The 22,271-nt window shown below is 35.5% G+C and overlaps 1 long non-coding RNA gene across 1 annotated transcript in view; it reads right to left on the reverse strand.

Annotated features, from left to right (window-relative positions):
* Positions 1–432: 432 nt before the first annotated feature.
* Positions 433–22,271, reverse strand: part of LOC140505455 (uncharacterized) — a 71,402-nt gene continuing 49,563 nt past the window's right edge. Inside the window, exon 3 of the long non-coding RNA XR_011967510.1 lies at positions 433–693. This is a non-coding gene — a long non-coding RNA (uncharacterized lncRNA). The remainder of the gene's footprint in view (positions 694–22,271) is intronic.

Here is a 22,271-nt window from a genome sequence, read left to right on the forward strand (position 1 = left end):
ACAGCCTTTGAAATACTTGCAATGTCTCTTCCAAGTCTTCTGTTTTTAATCTAAACATATCCAATTCCTTCCATTCCTGCTCTTTATATGGCACACTTCTGGAGGTCCTTCTCTATGCTAGTCATACTTCTACAGAAACACTCCAACTTGTCAATGTTCCTAATGTTACCCAGAATTGGATCCTCTTGTGTATATTTGTATATTTTGTACACACATCTAACACATGATGAGTACCTCTTCTCATGTTTGCAACACCGTACATTCTCAAACTGGGTTCTCAGAAAAAAAATAGAATGCTTATACCTAAGTAAGGAAAGGTACTTAGAGATTCTGACTTTCTATGATTCTATTATTTTTCTAAATGGTCATGGCTTTGTCTGTGTGCAGTAGGATAGAAACAGGTTATAAATCTATTTATAGATTTGAAAACGATGATCTTCCAAGGTTGACCAATTTATTGATGTTCACATAGAGGAAGTGGAGATTCCATGAATAGATTAAGCTTTAAAGCTTGATGGGACTTTTGACATTCATCTTAAAGAAGGATATATTGGGAGTAGGGAGTGGAGATGGTAACAACACTCAGGAAGTTGAAGGGTTTTCACATGGAAGATGCATTAAACTTGTGGTACCCAAGAGGGTAGAGCTAGGAATGTTGCATGTAGACTTCAGATCAGCTGGTTTCAGATTGATCTAAGGGGAAAGAAAAAATAGGATCATATATCTAGAGCTTGAATAGATCTTAGGGGTCATTTAGTCCAACTCTCTCATTTTATGGATGAAGAAACTGATTTCCAAGACAGTGTGACCAATTTAGTCACAGTCACACAGCTAATAAAGTCTGAGGTAGGATATAAACTCAAGTATTTACATACTTGGGATATAACTAGAGCTGTCCAAAAATATAATGAACTGGCTTGAGGCATAGTAGAATCTCCCATACTAAAATTCTTCAAGCAAAGTTTGGAGATATTATATAGATAAATAGATATAGATATATAGATAGATGTGCGTGTGTATTCTTATTTTGTTTTTTGTGTTCATCTTTGATTTTCGAAGAAGACCATGCTATCAGAAAAATAATGACATGACTTGCACTTGACTTTGTTTTGAGTGAAGGAGAGCTGTGCAAGGTCACCAGCCTTATGTTTTCATCCTGAGCCATCTGGATCCAATGACCAGATGTTCATCAGGATGACTAGAGACAGCCCAGGATGCAAGGGGAGACCTTGGCCTTTTTTGGCTAAGGCCTATTCAGGAACTCACTTAGAGTGAATGAAATAGTCTTTAAGGTTTCTTTGCACTCTGAGATTCTGTGATTCTTGGAATGTGAAATGAAACAGAGAAAGCAGTCAGACTGACATTTTATTTTCAAAGTGAACATTTCCCATTTCCCTTTTTTCAGTCAATGAGTACTGAAATTAAATGGTGGTCAATTTCTCATGATTTAATAATTATTATATAAGATGACATAATTGTTCGGAAGTGTCTGAATTTCACTGTAGTACAGTGGTAGAAGGGAGGTTAGAAACCTAGTCTTGGAATAAAGAATTCCCTCAAAACAAATTCTACTTTAACACTGATTTCTTTCATTGATGCATTCAGGCTTCCATTAACTAACATAAATGACCAGGAAAGGAGATTGTCTGGTCATGTAGGGATAATGAGACAAGTGATGGACAGCCAGAAGTATTCAGGGGTAATAAAAGATTCAGAGGAGAGCCTCTAGAGAAAAGATCAGATCTTCTCATAATAGGAACTAGATAAATACTTGTTGACTTGATAGACATAAGAATTACGATGTGGAAGAACTAAAATCTTCATTAATAGAAGGAATACCCATATTGAAGAGGCCACACATTCACCAAAATATAAATATTCTGATACATTAAAGACATAACAAGGGGAACTGTAATGGAAAAGAGCAACCAGGAGCAGATGGTGATATTCACACATATCTATAAGAAGGTAAGTAGTTATACATTTACACAATTCCCTCTGAATTTGCAAAACAGTAATAGAAGGTGGAACACATACACACACATATCTATGATTCTTAAAATCCAATGCAAACATTGTGGTTTTTAATATTTTTAAATATGCTTAATTTTTCCACACAGAGACATTTTACATACATATATATACATATACATATATATATGTTAATATATATGGGAAATCTTATAAACAAATACTGTGGTATTAATATTTCTTAATTTCTTATGCTTAGCATTTCACACATATGACTCTGAAAATCCCATGAACAAACATTGTGATGCTTAAAATTTCTTACAACAAGCAGTTCAAATCCAAGCTCCTAGTGGGTTATGTAAAGTGTCCCCCTATGAGTGAAAATATTTCAGATGAGAACACTCCCCAGGTTACCCACTGTGTACTGTTTGTACAGCTTATTTTAAAATTTTTTTGAAAGTGGGGGAGGTCTTAGGATTTATACAAAGAAAAAGAAAAGCTGCCACATGAATTTCAGGTTTGATTTGGCAGAGCAGAATATGCCCATGTATACAATATTCATGTTTCACATTCAAAGGCTAAACACCAAACCCTGTTCTTTTTTCCTTTTTAGCAAATGAAGTGATAAATAGAAGCTGAGAGTTTCAGACGCATGGGGCTACACTTGCTGGCCATCACTACAACTTAATAAATCCATAAAGTTTGGTAGGAGGAGAGAAAAAAATTTAAACAGTAATTTGCATGATGACACCTTTTACATCTTTACATTAAACACCTGTGTCAGTCAATTAGCCTTTAGGTGCTAACATTTCCTTCAGCCAGATGCACTGTAACTAAAAATAGAGGGGAGGGGGCCTTTACTTTCAGGGAATTTTAAAAACCAATCATTAGAAAACATAGAGATAACCTACCAAGATTTTTTTTCAAAGGGAAAATGGAAATTGGAAAATATGGGGGTCTGGAGAGTGAACAATTGTTTGAAAACATTTGTTCTCTCCATTGTTGTGAATCTTTTAGAAGTTCTAGAGAACTGCCCAAGAATATTGAGTACCTTAGGGAAAACAAGATGAGTGACCTCACAACAGACCGTATGTAAAAGTATAACACTGGCAAAAGTATGCTTGCGGGAAAAATTAATTTGAATTTTAGGCCATTTTTGGCAGAGTCATGAAATGTGAACAAATACCCAAAGGACAGTGTTACTCAGAGGAATCATGTAAATGGGTTTTATTGCATAATGATTAAAAAAAGGCACTCAAACAACTGTGAAACCAACTAAACAAATAAACGGAAACTTTAACACAAGACCCCCAACCTAGGACAAGTCCCTCAACCATATGGTCAGGCCAAATGGAAGAGATTAACATCCTACTTGAGCACTTGGAAAAGTTATTCAGTGCAGGAACTGCAAAAAGGTCAAGAAATCAACTCAAGAATTTCATTTTGAACCTCACCTTCAAGGCTTTACCAAGTTTATGCTCATTCTACTTCATTCCAATTTCTTTAGGAAGCATTTTAAATTATTTGATTGGAACAGCATTTGTCAGAAATACCTGAATCTAAATCCAGCCTCAGAGACTTATTACTAGTTGGAGTACGTCCCTTGACCTCTTAGCCTCAACATGCTCATCTGTACAATGGTGATAGTAATAGCACCTACCTTACAGAATGATTGTGAGGATCAAAGGAGATAAAACCTTTTGCAAGCCTTCAAGTGCCATACAAATGCTAGTTATTACTGTTAGCTATTGTTACCTGTAATTGAGACCTTTGAAATCATCTGTGAACTTGTGGAAAGGGGTGGAGAGGAAACAAGAATAATGGGCCATGTCTTTACCAGTGGATGTTCCAGGATAAAATCAATAATCATTTGAAGTAAAAATGAAGTTAATGTCCATGTAACACCTGACTCCCCAGAGGAATCTGAAAACAAATTATGTTTACAAAATAAGTCTTCTAGATAAGAAAAATATTCCTTATGAATGGTGATCAAAAACAGAAGAGGCCTGTGGTTTCCATTTCCATTTCCAAAAAACAATCACTAGAGAAGCAATAAGTAATTTTAGAAAGATGCGATCTTATCAGGGTACCAAAGTGATGTATTTTTCAAGTTATATTTTATGTACTCAGTAAAAAAAAACACTGAAAATTGAAGAGTTGCTATGGGAACCATGAAACTTAATTTGGCAGATTTTTTTAAAACAAAATTAATTTAACTTCATGACACCTCAGCTATAATTTTGAATTATTGATTAGGTACAACATGCAGAAGCACCTGGAACCTCTGCAGGATTGGCCATGCATGAAATTTGCGAAGTGGGTGAAATTTGTTTTGGCATCAACCAACTCACAAACACTTATTAAGTGCCTTCTCTGTTCCAGGAGCTGTGCTACACACTGAATCTCACCCACTCACGGAAGATAAGAATTCCCCAAAACATGGCGGTTAAATTGCTGGGATCAGAAGACCTGAGTTCAAATTCCCAAATCAAATTCCCAATCCATCTACATCTCTGAGTGACTTTGAGTACAAATAATCACTTAATATCTCTGAACATGATCCAAGACAAGTCCAAAAGATTCATGACAGAAAAACTTAATCCACACTCAGAGAAAGAACTGATGGAGTCGGAATGCAAATCAAAGCCTAGTATTCTCACTTTCCTTATGTTTTTCATGGCATTTTCCTTTTTTACATACTGTAATTGTTTTGCAAACTGTTTCTTCTTTCACAACACGACAAATATGGTAATAGGTTTTACATGATTGCACTTATATAACCTATATCAAATTGCTTACTATCATAAAGAGAATGGAAGGAAGGAAGGATGGGAGGGAGAAAATTTGGAACTTCAAATTTTGCTTAAAAATTCATGTTAAAATTGTCTTTATATGTCATTAGAAAAATTAAATGCTATTTAAAAAAATCTCTGGACCCTCTATTAAAAAAGTGGGGGGATCAGATGAAATGATTTTAAATATTTTAAAATCTTCTCTACTTTCTATAGATACTTTGCATACTTATACTGTCACATGCAATCCATTATTTGCTTGGGGAAAATGCCCTCTGGTACATGGCTTCTCCAATTCCTTTCCCCTATGAATATCTATCTCTAGTGTGTTTCAAGACACAATAGCCTCTGAGAACCCATCCAATTCTGAGATTCTCGGCTTATCTCTATGACTCTAAAATCTCCCATCTGGTGCAAGAACAATCCTGATGAGTAAATCTCTGTTGTATTTGAGTTTTTGTTGTTCATTCCATTATCTTAACTTACTCCTAATGATTGTGTTTTCTTTCCAGTGAGAAAAAAGCCTAAATAGTTAGATGACAAAGTATGGTTAAAAAAAAAAAGGTTTAATTAGATAAGTAATCTTCCATTATATAGGTAATGGGTTTCCCCTCTCTAGTATGATCATGTCTTAAATAATTTCAAAGAAATATCATTTTTCTCAAAAGTCACCAGGAATTATTTGAATCATAAAAACTTCAGTCACAGCATTTAAGTATATTACATATATATATGAATATGTATGTGTGTTAATGTATATATTTAGATATGTGTGTATTAATCCAAGGAACTCTTGCAGCCTTCAAATCACTCCACCCACTTGATCTCTACTCTCCCTGGTGATAGAATTAGCCTTGTTGCTAGATATTTTAAGATTCTATTATCAAGCAATAGTGGAAGAGACCAGACAAAGGAAAGCTGCATCCTAGGAATCTAGACAGATCCATGAAATAGTTGAAATGATAGGTGCTAGAACAGAAAGGATCATAGGATATAGGACTGGATACAAATAATGAATAATGATACTAAAGCCCAGGGAGGTAACATATCTTACCAAGAGTATGTGGCCAGTAACTAGCAGAACTATAAAATGAACACAGATCCTTTGATTCCAAATCCAGCACATTTTCTATTGGCAAGAGTAGGCAATAATTCTATGAACAGATAGTTTCCACTGAAGGAAGCAAAACAATTTATAGTCATATGAAAAAATGCTCTAAATCATTGTTGATTAGAGAAATGCAACTTAAAACAACCTTTCTAAAATGATTGAAAGAGAAAGCAACAAATGTTGGCAAAATGTGGACATTAATTCGTTGTTGGTGGAGTTGTAAACTGATCAAACTATCTTGGAAAGCAATCTGGAATTATACACAGAGCTGTTAAACTACATATACCCTTTGACCCAACAATACCATTACTAGATGTATTTCTAAAGATAATTTGGGATAAAGAAAAAAACCTATATGTTCTAAAATGTTCATAGCAACTCTGTTATGGCAAAGAACTGGAAATTGCAGGGATGCCCATCAATTGGGTAATGGCTGAAGAAGGTGTGCTATATGATAATGATGGAATACTACTCTGCTCTAAGAAATGATGAGCTCAATGATCTTAGAAAAACGTGCAAAGTCTTGCATGTAATAATGGAGTGAAATGAGCATTATCAAAATAGCATTGTATACAGTAACAACAATACTATTTTAAGAACAACTTTGAGAGACTAAATCATTTTGACTACTATAAATACACAAATTAAAAATAAAGGACATATGAAGAAAGACGCTATCCACATCCAGAAAAAGAACTGATAGATAGAAGGACATATAGAAAAATTTTGCATACACACACTTGTTTCTACTTGTGTCTAATGGATAACCATCTATAGGGTGGGGAAATAGTGTATGGAAAAAAGAAAATAAATTGCACAATAATTTTGTTCTATATTTGAAAGAAATAGCAAGTTCTGCTTAGCAATTTTGCAGTTTCATGTACAATCATCTTTTTTATTATACTATGCTATGGAAATGCTCATTTTATTCATTAATAAGTATTAAAATAAAAAATGAAAAAAGGAAGTACAGAGAAATGTATGTCTAAAGCAAATGCCAAAGCTGTGTGATCAACTAGCAGAGAGGAGGAAGGATCCATATGAAATCCAAGATCCATCTAAGTAGGGCAAGGAAAGAAATTGACAGAGATCCAAACTGTAGAAATTTTTCCAGTCTGCTGGGATCTAGTAAGACAGGTGATTAGTTTCAAAGTGCTTTGGCAGCAGGTATTGGAGACAAAGTAATTGGTGTTCATGAATGGGAAATTCATTTGGCAAGGGAGTGGAGTGAGAGGGGTAGGAGAGTGATACCATTCAGGCTTTTATTTACTGGTTAACTAGAAAGAAAACTCAGTCATTAAGGAGCTGAGTTAAAAGTCAGAGACTGAGTGACAGTCTCAAAGTAGAATGCATTTACTGAAGAATTTACAAAGATTAGAGCAAAACCAGCAATAACACAAAAGAAACTAGCAAGTTACTGACCTAGGGTTTTCTGTATACCTTCTTGTTTCAAAATATTATTAATCCCAGAGATGTTCAGCCCTAAACTCACAGATGGGGGTTAAATAGCTATGGCTAGAAATGGCAGAGGGATGAAGCATACCAGGTCATTACAGCTAATGTCTCCATGATTTTCAGAAATATGTATCACTTGCTTCCAACTTCTCAGAATATATTGTATTCTGTCTCCTCTTTCCTTAATCCATAACATCCCTTTGTTCACCTTTTTCCTGATACCTGTTTCATTCAAGAGTATCCTCTCATCATTGACAAACATTTATGGAAAAATAGCGGGAACTAAGGACAGCTAGGTGATGGAGTAGATAGAGCACTGGACTTGGAATCAAGAAGACTCATCTTCCTGAGTTCAAATCTGGCCTTAGACACTTACTAGCTGTGTGATACCCTGGGCAAGTCATTTGACAGTGTTTGCCCCAGTTCTTCATTTGTAAAATAAATTGGAAAAGGAAATGGCAAACCACTCCAGTATCTTTATTAAGAAAATCCTAACTGTAAAACTACAACACTAACGCATTGTTGGTAGAGTTGTGAATTGATCCAACCATTCTGAAGAGCAATTTGGAGCTATGCCCAAAGGGCTATAAAATTGTGCATACACTTTGGTCTAGCAATATCACTTTTAGATCTGTATCCCAAAAAGATCATAAAAAAGAGCAAAGGAGCCCAATGTACAAAAATATTTATAGCAACTCTTTTTGTGGTGGCAGAGAATTGGAAACTGGGGGGATGACAATCAATTAATTGGGGGGAATGGCTGAACAAGTTGTGATATACAAATATAATGGAATATTATTGTTTCATAAGAAATGATGAACAGGCAGACTTCAGAAAAACCTGAAAAGACTTGCATGAACTGATGCTGAGTGAAGTGAACAGAATCAGGAAAATGTGTATGACAGTAACGTTGTTCAACGATCAACTTTGATAGACTTAGTTCTTCTCAGAAAAGCAATGATCTAAGACAATTCCAAGACTCATGACAAAAAATACTAACCACATCCAGAGAAAGAACTATGGAGTCTGAATGCAGATCAAAGCATACTATTTTTCATGTTTTTCTTTTGTTTGTTTTTTTTTTCTGTCTTGTGGTTTTTCCCTTTGGTTCTAATTGTTCTTCACAACATGACCAATGTGGAAATATGTTTAATGTGATTGTACATGTATGGATTATATCAGATTGCATGCCATCTTGGGGAAGGAGGAGACAAAGGAGGGGAAGAAAATTTAAAACTCAAAATCTCATAAAAGTGAATGTTGAAAACTAAAAATAAATAAATGAATTAATTAAAAAAGAAAACCCCAAATGGGGTTCTGAAGAATCAGAAACAACTGAAATGATTGAATAGTGGGTTATGAAAAAAAGTGCTGGACTTTTAGAAGCAGGAAGCTTGTTTTGAATAGCGCTGATACAATTTGTGTCACTAAAGAATAGGATCCTTTACTTCTGTATACCTCAGTTTCCTCACCTTCAAAATAAGCATGAAAATAAGATTTATCAACTCTATAAGACTGTAAGATGCAGAAGAGTAGCCAATCTGCATTGATTAAAAGAAGTTTTCTTGCTAGAAGTTCCCTAGATGAATGAAATCAAAGATACAGACCCCTTGGTAGTACCCCAATGCTCATACTGCCTGAATCAAAAAATGATTGCAAACCTTAAATTATTATGTTATTCCCCGTACCATTTTGTTCATAGGGTTATTAAAAGATGACTTGGCATACTTCCAGGCTTCTCTCAGAATTATAAATTATTTTATCTTCAGAGCTTCCATGCACTCTATCAGATCTATTCATGGGCCCCTAGATTTTACTGTAGGAAGCTAAATGTCATTCCAATGAACTTATCATTATTTTGTCAGTAAAAAATGCTATGCTCTTGACTTTTTATGATTGCTACTGTGCTTACATTATGCCACTCAGGCTTTTAGATTCTCCAAGTATTTATTTGACCAAATGGACAAATTTAGCTTGTTTCAGCCATCTTTGTGACTGATACACCTGGCAGTTAAAATAACTACAAAATGCACCAAGAATGTATCATGCTTGACAGAGAGATTTTTGTGATTGGATTTTTTATTCGGCTTTTCTATAATTTAATGTTATTCTCTGAAATTGTTTCCAATGTGTGTAGGGAGAAAGGCAAATGCTACCTTGACAGAAATCATCTAGTCTCTGAGAAGTCTTGGACTTGTTTATATTTACTGACTATATTAGAGAAATACACGCAGATGGATGCCAAAGAGCATCAATAAAACTAAATGGAGAAGCTTCATTTTCCTTTCAGCATCATTCCTGGGTCCGTGCAATGTGACCAAGTTATAGAGGTTGCATGGTGCCAAGGAAAGAAGAGGTCTGGACTAGAAGTCAGCAGAGACAGCCTCTGACACTTAGTAGCTTTATGATCCTGTACCATTTATTCAATGCCTCTGACAGAGCTGTGACTAAGGCTACTGAAATTGAGAGATTACTGGTGACAATTACTCCCCTTCAGCAACACAGAAATGAGTTAACTTAACATTTAGTTAGCAAGAACTCTGTTCAAGTTAACTCCTACACAATGCTTTTCCTGATCCCCCCCCCAGCTGTTAGGTCCCTCCACACTCCCAAATAGACTCTGTATTTATTTTCGTTTAGGTTTTGTATATATGTATAAACATGTTGCCTCCCACATAGGATTAAGCTCCTTAAAAGTAGGGACTGTCTAATTTTTGTCTTTGCATCTTTCTCCTAGTGAAAACAGGAAGCTACCAGTTGGCATGCCTCATCCCTCCAGCACCCATACTCCTGATGAACTTTAGTCACATACCTTAGCTTTATCAGCTTCCTCCTAAAATTGACTGGGTGATATCTATCCCAGGATTCCCTCCAACCCCAATTTGCTTTTAAAAGTTGACTTGAGACTTCTGCGTCATCTGAGCAACAAGGTGGTAGACTACATATTTCCTCTGATTCCCTTAGCCTCTCAAAATTCTCCAAAATAGAAATGATGCATGAAAGATAAAGCAAGTTCAGCTGTTTCCATAGTCTAGGACACCCAGAATCCAAAAGAAGGTTGGAAAAAAGCGGAAACTAATGGTCACTGATTCTGAGCTTACTTAGCACCCTTTCCCTACCACCCCCCACTACAGACTGAGGCTGTACTAGCAGAGCCAAGGACACAACATAGCCCATCTCTGTACCTTGTTCCCCCTCCCTCTTTCCAGTGCCATAGAAACTTCAGCTCTAGGCTGTGGAAGTTTGCTCAAGTGTCAACAGTCAACTTGGTCACAATCCTTCAGGAGCAAGGGTTGTGGCTGGGGTCTGTAACCCAGAAGCACCAGCATTGCAAAGCTCTTAACTGTTGGTGCTAGGATAAGCAGACTCTGAATTGTCAGTATATGGCCAGAGAACTAAGGAACAGAGAGGGTGGAACAGGTCAACGGGACAGGAAACCCTATTCTCAGGGAGCTGTGCAACACCCCACCAAGCCTGAGAGAAAGAGCATAGCATCTAGCTGGGGCCATTTCTGACTAGTCAAAAGACAATGGGGACAGAGACCTAGGCTGGTGAACCATGAATTGTTCAGAGTGGGAAGAAGCTAAGATACTTTATGATCAAGCTCCCAAGGAAACCACAGTCAAGAAGTGAGTGAGAAGTAAAACAAAGTGGGAGCAAGGAGACTGAAACAATTTCAAGAAGAAGAAATCTCAAAGACCTTGAACAGAAATAGATAAATCAACAGGAAAAAAGTAATGGAAGGAAATATGACCTCCAGATCTAATAAGCAAGTTCAGGCATCTATGAATAAGGGCTACACAATGAAAGAAAATGACCAAACATTTGAAAAGACAGAGAACCCTGTGGAATTTGAGAACACAGAACCACAAACACTGCTTCTAAGTGGTATAAAAGAAATATGAAAAGTATGAGAACAAAATTTATGTCCTGCACTGCAAAAATAATAAGCAGAGTAGAAAAACAAAACCATATAATGGCAAGCCTCACCAGAGAAACAAAAGAAAAAATAACTTGGGAATATAAATATGCAGAAATGAAAGACAACCTAAAAGAAGAGAAGAAAAAGAAAAAATATTAAAAGAAAATACATTCACTATGCAAATAAAACATACAGACATCAAAGACAGGTTATGTAGAGACAATGTAAGGATCAGAGATCTCCCAGGAGAACATGACAGGACAGCACAAAAGTCTTTAACATTATAATAATGTAATAATAACAGAAGGGAACTACCCATAATTTTTAATATAGAAAATGAAATCCCAATGGAAAGAATTCACAGACCACCTTTAGGAAAAAAAAACCAAGGCTGCAAACTCTAAAATACACGGTGTTTAAATTTAACAATTCAATTCAGAAACAAGTTCTGCAAGCCATCTGGAGAAAGACTGCCAAATACAAAGGAAAGGGGACATTCAAAGAACACACGACTATTTCACATTCGCTAGAAAAAGGAGGAGGGAATGAAATAATGTGTTCTGAAGAGCACTGGAGCTAAGATTGCAGCCCAACGTGACCTATCCCGAAAATCTGAGCTTAACCAAATAGGAGAAAAGATGAATGCTCAATAATAAAGAAAAGTTTGAAACACTTTTATAAATAAAACCAGAAATGAAGGTTTTGAATTGTACAAGCAGTGAATAGATACAGAGAGCAACAGTAATAGAGTGACAACAGAAAGACCAGTAAGAGACTTCTTTGTAAAGGCACAGAAGGAAACAGAGGGTGAAGACGGGAATCTTAGAAAGGCAACAGTGAAGTGGCAGACTGGGAGCATTGTGGATGGAATCTAAGGGTGAATGGTTCGTTTGTGGGACTCTATTACAATATAGAAGGGTATATGAAAGGGGAAAAGAGAACAAGAAGAAAGAGAGGAGTGATGTTCTGGGCTAGGAACAAGAGGAAGGTGACTTCTGTGGTCTCTGAAAGAGAAGAATGTATAGGAGAGTGACTAAAAAGGAGAGAGGAAAGATTGAAAAAAGATGGAGGCCTTTCTTTGTAGGTGGAAGGGGGTTCTACTGATGAATGCTTATATGGATGAAGGAAGATGAGAATCTCACAATAGATGAGGCCTGGGGGCTTTGGTGCCTGGAAAGTCTAGTTGTCATAGGAAAGGTGGAGGTTGAACCCCTAGGCACAACTGGTACCTGGACATGTGGGAAAGTATAAACAGGGGGAAATTTTCAAGCAAATGTGGAGCAAGGGGAAGTCTACAAGAAAGGCTATAAATCAATGAGAACCAGAGAGGCAGTTACCATGGAGCACTATTTTCTCTGATACTTGCAATAATTAACATTATTCTGAGAGTAAGCTACAATGGAAAAAAGGAATCCATGGGGTAAGCCCTGCAATGTAGTGGCAGTAAGTGCCTAGAAGGCAAAACTCAGAATGGATACCTTGAAAGCTTTGGATATATAAAGAATAGAGAGAAAAGAGAAAAGATTGGGCGATTATAAGAGTCATGATTCAGAGAATGAGTATGTAAATAGAAAGAGAAAATGAATAGTGAAGAGAGTAAGAGAAATTATTTTTGGAAAGAAGTGCAAAAATGGAATTTTTAAAATGAATGAACAAGATCGACTGAAGAGAAGGAGAAGGGGGAATCTACATGACTAACTGAGAGGAAAAAAGAGGGAGAAGAAATGTGTGACCATAAAAGCAGGAGAAAGGAATATATAAGCAAAATCCTAAAAGGAAAATGGTAGCAAATGAGAAGAGGGGATCAAGAAAGAAGGAAAGAGAGCCAATGGGAACAGGGCCACCTAAAAAAAAAAAGAAAAAAGCAAAATAATTGAAGGAACATAATTCTGTGTTTAAAGCAGAAGGGGGAAATAATGACTTGAAAAACAAACAATTTTAGAGACAGATGGAGGAAAAATATATTGCTAACTCTGGTAACTTTAAATATGAGTAGAATAAACAATCCAATAAAAATGAAAAAAGTGACAGATTGCATAAGAAAACAAAACTTTAATCTATTGCTTAGTTTACAAGAAACACAGAGACGTACACAAAATAAAACTGAGGGGCTGGGGAAAAAAATCTTCACTATGCATCTAGTGAATCAAATAAAAACTTAAGAGTTGTCATCATGCTATCAGACAAAGTATAAGCAAACGTTCAAAAAAATAAAAAGGGACAAACCAGAAAGTGATATTATGCTGAAAGAAACCATAGAAAACAAACCAACTCCAAAAGCCTTAGCATCTAAATTCCTAAAGGGAAAATTATCTGAGTTTCAAGAAGACACCAGCAATTATACAACAGTGACAGGAGATTTCAATATGCTCATATCAGTCTTAGATATCTATCAGAAAAATAAACAAAAGGGAAAATGTGAAACTTAACAAATTTCTGGAGAAACTACAGTTAAAAAAAACTTATGGCATCTTCTAAATACATATTTTTCTGTACTACATGAAACTTTTACAAAAATTGACCACAAACCAGGGAACAGATCTATCATGAGCAAATGCTAAAAAGCAGAAATAGTGATTATATCCCTTACAGACCATAATGCAATAAGAATAGAAATTGGTTCAGGGACCACAGACAAAAGATACATATCCAAATGAAGACTTAACAATAAAATCTTAGATAATGAATGAGTCAAAGAACAAATCATAGAAAAACTGAAATTATATAAAAAATGCTAATAATGAAATAACATACCAAAATTTCTGGGAGATAGCTAAAGCAGTCCTCAAGGGATAATTGTATCCTTACAAACATACATGAACAGAATAGAAGAAAAAGATTAATGAACTGAAAATGCATTTTTTAAAACTTAGAAAATCAACAAATAAACAAATCTAAAATAAAAAAAGAGATATTAAGAAATTAGAGGGGGAAACAGGTAAGTTGGAAACAAAAAAAATCCCATGAGAATGATAAATAAGCAAGAAACTGGTTTTTTAAAAGACTGATAAAACTGATAAACATTTGGCTAATCAGATTAAAGAGAGCAGAAGACCGAATGAATAAAATAGCAAATGAGAAAGATGAAAAGCAGCAAAACCAGAACAAATGAAAATAATCAGAATGTATTACTATGAACATTGTTGTTGTTATTGACGCGTCATTTCTCCTGTGTGACTCTTCATGACCTTTTTTGGGTTTTATTGGCAAAGATGCTAAAGCGATTGGCCATTTCCTTCTCCAGCTCATTTTACAAATTACGAACTGAGGCAAACAGGGTTAAATGACTTGCCCAGGACACATAATAGAAAGTGTCTGAGGCCAGACTTGAACACAGGAAGATAAATGTTCCTGTCTCCAGACCTGATGCTCTATCTCCTGCACCATGTAGTTGTGTATTATGTACTTAAAAAATGAAAACAACCCTGAAAGCACAAAAGAAATAGAGGAATATCTTAAAAATGTAAAACACCCAAACTCTTAGAGGACCAGATGAAGATATTAAATAACCTGATCTCTGAAAAGGAAATCGATCTAGTTGTAAAGGATCTATCAAAGAAAATAAAGTCAGGATCTGGTGAATTCACAAGAAAAGTCTATTAAGCTTTTAAAGAAGAGTTAGTACCCATACTTCACAAATTATTCTCAAAAATTGAGAAAGTATCCTGCCAGAATCTTTTTATGAGAAAAATACAGATCCAAACTACAAATGCATAAAATATCTAAGGATCAATGTCTCAAAGTACATAATGGCAAAGTACACAAAGTACAAGACTTATGTAGATCTCATTACAAAGAACTCTTTAAAGAAATAAATACCCTAAATAACTGATACTCACTGCTAGGCTGAGCCAATAAAATAAAAATTATAACATTACCAAAATTAATTCATACTTTTAGTGCTATACCAATCAAATTACCAAGAGAACACTCTATGGAGCTTGATAAAATAATGACAAAATTTATTTGGAAAAACAAACTATCTAGAATACTAAGGAAAATTATGAAAAGAAGGATTAAGGAAGGATAGTACCTACAGACCTCAAAGTATAATACAAAGAAAAAGTCATCAAAGCCAACTGGTATTGATTAGAGAATAAAGAGATAGGTCACAGGAAATTCAGAAACAATGGAATTCAATGACCCAGTGTCTGATAAAGTGGAATACATAAGCGACCTGTGCAAAACTATTTATTCATTAAAAAACTGTTGAGAAAACTGGAAATAAGTCTGGCAGAAATTAAGTGTAGGCCAGCATCTTATACCACATATCACAAGATATTCTAAATGGATATATGACCTCAATATTAAAGATCATGCTAAAAAAGTTGAAAGAGAAACAGATTATATACTTCTCACAATTATTGGCTTGACTTAATCAGACAGGAGATAGAGGCAATTATCGGAGAAAAGATAAAACAGATAACTGATTTCTTAAAACTAAAAAGCTTCTGCAGAGACAACATTAATGCATGTAGAATAAGAATGGAAATGGTCTATTGGGGGGAGGGGAACACCTTTACATCAAATTTCTCTGATAAGGGTTTAATATCCACGATATATAAGCAATTTGTGCATATTCATGTGTGTTGACTAATAGTCATTTCCTACAGATAAATGGACAAAAAATAGGAACAAAAAATTCTCAAAAGAAAAATTATGAAATATTCACAACCACATCTTCCACATCAATTATATTAAGAGAAAAGCAAATAAAAATAACCCTGAAGCTTTACCTTTTATACTCTGAAAATTGGCAAAAATGAGAAAAAAGGTAACAGTCAATTTTGGAAAGATTGTAGAAGATAGGCATACTAATATATTGCTGATGGAGTATGAAGTGGTACAACCATGTTGAAATTATGCAAATAAAGTGACAATAGTGTACATACCCTTTGAACCTGAGAATTCATTACTGGACTTACACCCCAAGGAAGTTACTGATGAGAAAAAGTAACAATGTATGCCAAGATATTTATAGTAGTATTTTTTGTGATGGCTAAAAATTAGAAACAAATTAGATGGCCATGAATTGGGGAATGGAGAAGGGTTAAACAAATTGTGGTGCATGAGTATAATGGAATACTACTCTGCTGTAAGAAATTATGTGTGCTGAATACAGAGAAACATGAAAAGGTGAGCTGATGAAAAATGAACTTAGCAGAACCAAAAAAACAATATACACAACAACATAAGTGGAAAAAACGATACACCAAAACATTCGCAAATAAGTGTAAAAATTATAAGAGCAAGTAGAACTCAAAAGAAGAAATATAAAAAGACACCTCCAACCTACCCCTTTCTGGAGATGGGAGATTCACAAATGTAACACATTGCACATATTTTTGGACTTTTTCAAAATGTCAATCCGTCGTGCTGAATTTTTTTCCTCTCTAAAAAATTACTATCTGTCATATGGGATAGCTTTCAGAGAGGAGGAATGATACATAGTATTATCATGGTGATGTAAAAAACAGAAAATATAAGTAAAACTTATTTTAAAAAATTAAAATGAAAACTGATTTGATGGCATATTTTATGACACTGGCTCTAAACACCAGTTTTATTCTATGAACCTCCATTTCCTTATACATACACTTTAGGAAATTATGCTTGTACTATGTAACTCAGGAAACTATTGTGAGATTCAAATGAAATACAGCTTACAAAGAATTACACTTGTTAACTATTATGTTTTATTTTTACCAAACCTGTTTCATTAATATAGGGAGCTCCCAGTGAGGAAACTATCTCTTCCAATGTAGATAGGCACCTTCACTGAAATTAATATTCTTACAAAGTTAGTTGCTCAAAATATTGAGAGATTAAATAACTTGCCCAGGATCAAACAGCCAGTATGTGTCAGAGGGAGAATTTAAACTCAGATCTTAATGGTCCCTAGCTATTCTTAGCATAAATAAAGTAATGATGTGTCAATCTTCTTTTTTGTTATAATCCTTAAAACCAAACAAATTAATACATATTTGTTGAGTGCATGCTGCATGCTGTGCTGGTCACTGAGAGGAATGGCAAAGATCAATAAGACATGATCTACTCTACAGTAACTTACAAACTAAAGAGAAATAAAGCAAAACAATAAAAGTATAAATAAATAAATATGAACAATAAAAAGTCAAAATCACAATAGAGGAACCTACACAGAAACTATCACAGAGAAAGAGATAGTATTTATAACAGCCAAATTAGTGCCAATGTGGTGTGTCACAAGTTCAGAGGAGGGAGAGATCATTGTAGACTGGAATGGGTTGGGAAGACTTCATGTAGAAGAAAGAACTTGGGCCTTAAAAGGTGATGAAAAATTGAGCAAGTAGAAAGACTAGAGGATGGCATTCCAAGAGATGGGCAAATATATAGAGTCAGAAAAGCATAGGCATGAAGGAAGCCAGTCCATAGTACCTGAGTTTGATTGCAGGAAATGTTTGTGTGAGGGACAAAGGTAGGTAGAAACAGATTACGGAGGGTCTTGAATGAGTTACAAAGATGTAACTCCCTGAATTCCAACCTATAAGCAATGGGGAGTCTTTGAATGTTCTTGAGCAGGGGAATGACATGTTAGTAATGATGTTTTAGGTAGAGTCATCTAGCAGCATTGCACATAATGGTTTAAATATAGGGAGCCTAGAGGCAAGTAGGGAAGCTAGGTGGTACAGTGGAGAGAGTGCTGGACCTGGAATTGGGAAGACTCATCTGCATGAGTTCAAATCTGGTCTCAGATAATTAATAGTTGTATGACCCTGGGCAAGTCATTTAACCCTATTTGCCTCAGTTTCCTCATCTGTGAAATGAGCTGAAAAAGAAATAAGAAACTATTCCAGTTTCTCTGACAAGAAAACTCCAAATGAGATCACAGTCAGATATGATGGAAAAATGACTTGACAACAGCAGAGGCAAGTAGAACAGTGAGAAAGTTCTAGAAATACTTTAGATATGAGATGAAAAAGTTTTGAACTAGGATAACAGCAGCAGGAATGAAAAAATAAAGATAGGACATAGAAGATATTGCTAAGACACACAGATAATTCCACAGCAAAACTGATCAACTTATATAAAAGATTCAGTATACTGAGTAAAATACTCCATTAAAATCATGTATGCATGTGTGTATGTGTGTTGATTTTAAGAATTAAAATCCTGGAAATCAAGATAAGCAACTGAAAAGCAGTGAATCAGGGAAAATATACCATGAGTATGAATATGCAAGTCTCCAACAGATCTCCCCCCCTCATATTCAGGTTCATTTATTGTCATCAAATTACACTATTTACCCTCAAACCGCTATTCAGATGGCATGTGAAAGGTAGTAATTTGTATTTTATTACACAAACTTATTGTAACCTTTGCAAGTTAATGATACATTATATTTGAACATTTTATGGACTTTTGTGAAAAATTACTAGTTTGGTACTAAAATAAAGAAAAGACTTTGAAGCCGTGGGTTAAATCTACTGGAGTCAAGTACATTGTAATTATAAAGTCATTAGTTTTTGGTTACCTACATATGAAAGCTGTGTCAGTATAATTAGCTCTGACAAATGCAAAAAAATTCATTTTGTAAATTACTCATTTAATTGTTTTCATCTTAGATATGGAGTTGTTCTTTAATTGACCATGAGTCAACTAACTTTTCAGTCAGTTTTCTGATACCAATATAGTCTGATATAAGAAGCACAGCACAAATACTAGCATAAGTTAAAAAAAGAAAAACCTTATTGCCCTCTTAGTCTCCAGTGAAAAAGTTGTCCTGATTCTTCATCATGATGTCCATTTTCATTATATTCCATGGACTACTCCCTCTAGAGCTTAACAAAAATAAAATTCTGGAGATTGCCAGTATCAAGTATCTTCAGTTATGTAATCATTTTAGATCTCCTTCTAATCAACTACCAAAGATAGATTAGTTTTGATCTCTTAATTTCACAGATGAAGCAACTGAAACCTAGAGAAGAAATTGTATTCCCAGAGTCACATAGGCCTAAAGACAAAAACTAGAACTTTCAGTCTCTGTTCTTTAGCCTACTGAACAAGTACACCTCTGTGGTTAAAGACAACAAATTCTTTTTCAGGTTTGAAGTATATCAAAGTGATCTGTGATTTCATCTAGGTAGACACTACTTCTAATATTACAACTCACAACCCATGCATGGGTTTTCATCCTATGCCACTCTTGTGTAAGTCCTCCCATAAACTCTCTACAGAGATTCTACTCAATGGACTTGAAGTCTTCTTCTATATACCGTGACTTTTTATGGATGCCGAAGTAGTATGCAGACTGTCATTAGTTATTCTTCACTTTTCTACATGACCTCTTTTAGAAGATATTTTTAAAGCATTTAGTAGTGTGTGAATGGCTCTGTCCTAGGTTCTGAAGGAGATAAGATTAATTAGCTACAGTTTTTGTTCTCAAGAAGCTTACAATCTAGTAGAGAAGATAAAAAGTGTACATAAATATTAAGTAGGTAGAGAATGATAAATATAGGAGAACAATAACTGAAGGGCTACGAGAGTTCAGAAGTGGGAGACATCACTTCTTGCTGGCAAGAACACAGAAAGCTTCATGAAAGAGTTAGCATTTGCCCTTGGCCTTGATAGATGTCTAAGATTTCAATAGGTGGAGAAGGTAGGAGAGGCCGTAGAGAGAGGTGGAAAACCATCTGAAATTCAGGGAATGACTAGTAGCCCAGTTAGACTAGTGAAAGGGTACAAGGATAGACTTTTTTTTCTTTTTATCAGATCTGTGATTTCATCAGTGCTGAGAGCTCCCAGTGAGGAACTTCCTCTGCTCTGCAGATTTGAGCCTCCTCTGTGAATTGCAGTCTTGAAGAGTTACCTCTTTAAGGGATAGGTAAGCTTTACAAATAGACAATAGCTCTATCATCCTACTCCACATTTCTCTTCTGGAAAGCAGAAGACAGTTATTATTTCTTACACCCAAACTGAATTTTATTTCACTTCACTCCAGTACTTTCAAAGATAGCAAAGTCAGTGTCAAGTTTTGTTCTGAATTAGAGTAAAGCAAGGACCTACATCATGTTATTTGAACTCTCTCACAAATCCATAAAATCCCTTGGCTTTCTAGGCCTGGTGATTCTTGTGAAAGGGTAGCCTTGCCTCATATACATCCCCAAGTGTGTGGGGATTTCTAATCCATTTCTAATATAGTGCTTTAAGATAAGATGTAAATGTATTATCTTCTTTGATCCTCACAACAACCTTGGGAGTTATTATCCCCTTTCTTGCTGACAAGCAAACTAAAGCTGAAATAGGTGAAGTTATTTACCCAGGGTCATACAACTAGGAGATGCCTGAGGCAGGATTTGAAATCATGTGTTTCTGAAACCAGGTCCAGGGCCTTATCCATTATATTGCATTGATGCCAACTTCTTTAGATGAAACTGTTGACACTAGAAATTGCCATTCTACCTGAAATTTCACTAATTGAGGTACCTACCAGATGCCTCACTAAAAAAGACCCCCCCACTCCCTGTAAAATCCTTGAACCTTTGTTGGCATTCCAGAACTGCCCCTGTTGCAAGGGATGGAACTTAAGCATATATACCCAAAAATATCGAGGAAGATCTAGAGGCATTTGGCTACCAAGTTCAAAGAGTGAATCATGCAGGATCAATTCCCTTGCTATCAAGGCCTAGAGGTGATGGCACAGAAAGTTCTCCAATGACTAGTCACAGCTATATCCTGTCCTCTCCAGAGATCTAGTTGTATCTTTTCGCCAGTGATTTTTATGCAAATGTGTTCTTTTTCCTGTCTTCCTATACTCCCCTTCTCACGTCTCTCTCTCAGGTTAAATCACAACCTTTCCTGTGTGGGAGTCCTAATAAAGCCCTAATAAAAGCTTATGACTTTTTCTGTATTAGCAGGTCTACCTCCTCTGTGGGAACCTCTAAGCCCCTAAGAGCAGCAATAGACCAGGACAACAAAAATATGGGCAAGAATTGCCTGGAAGTACTGCTGAACAAATTCTCTGTGGACTTTGTGCCTATTTTCCCAACCACCTTTGTGTGTATCACATCTCTACCACCTCATTAAGCCTCACTGAAATTACCAGTGTCTGCTAGCTACAGTAATAATTGCCAGCTTATTAAAAACAGATCTAATTAGATTGAACAATGATGGCCTGGGTATAAATATTAGTTTCCTGTGGATTTGAATTTCATGATTGCCAAATTGCAAGCACTGTGTCCTTAGAATAAATGGATACTAGTAAGAAATCATGGAAATAAATATATTTAGTTCATAAGAGGTCCAGTTCACAAATGAAGATACGCTTAAAAGTTATCAGCTGAGATCTCTTACTAGAAAAGAATCAGAAGTTTCCATGTGCTTTTTCAGCAGCTTGCCATAGGGAACTCCTTAAGGCTTAGCTTGTGAGTACATTAGTAACTGACCAGGACTTGTACCTTAGGAAATAGACCAGTTGTACCCTGAGGAGAGTCAAAGCCAATGACATAAATTGAATTATTGTGAAAACTTCCTAGGTATCTCAAGAAATGTTGTAATTAAGATTCAAATCACTTGTGAATTAGAAAAAAAATCCTGAGTCCTTTTTCTAAGAGACCCAGTCTAACAGGGTCTTCTAGTCTTGAATACATAACACTAGAATGGCTATGGGTACTTAAATAAAAAAGGATATTACCAAGACAGATGTAACTGCCTCTAACTCATTCTAGTCATGTGCCTTGCTAGATTGGAAGTATGTCTTGGAGAGCTAAGTTTTAAAAGGTCTTTATTTTGTTTTCTTTTTAGCAATTTAGTATTTCTGAAGTGGGGAAAAATTGAAATGTCACCAACATAGTAGAGGTGTGATGCTAGGCAAATCACTTCCCCTCTCACAGATATGAGTTTCTTCATCTACAGAATAAAGAGGCAGGACTAAATGACTAGTAAGTTCCTTTCCAACTCTAACATCATGACTGCGTAATGTGGGTAAACTGATACTTACTAGCACTGTTGGCTGAAGATTCCACCTCTGGACTTTGAGATT

Source organism: Notamacropus eugenii, chromosome 1 (assembly GCF_028372415.1).
Source record: "Notamacropus eugenii isolate mMacEug1 chromosome 1, mMacEug1.pri_v2, whole genome shotgun sequence".
Taxonomy (NCBI): Eukaryota; Metazoa; Chordata; class Mammalia; order Diprotodontia; family Macropodidae; genus Notamacropus; species Notamacropus eugenii.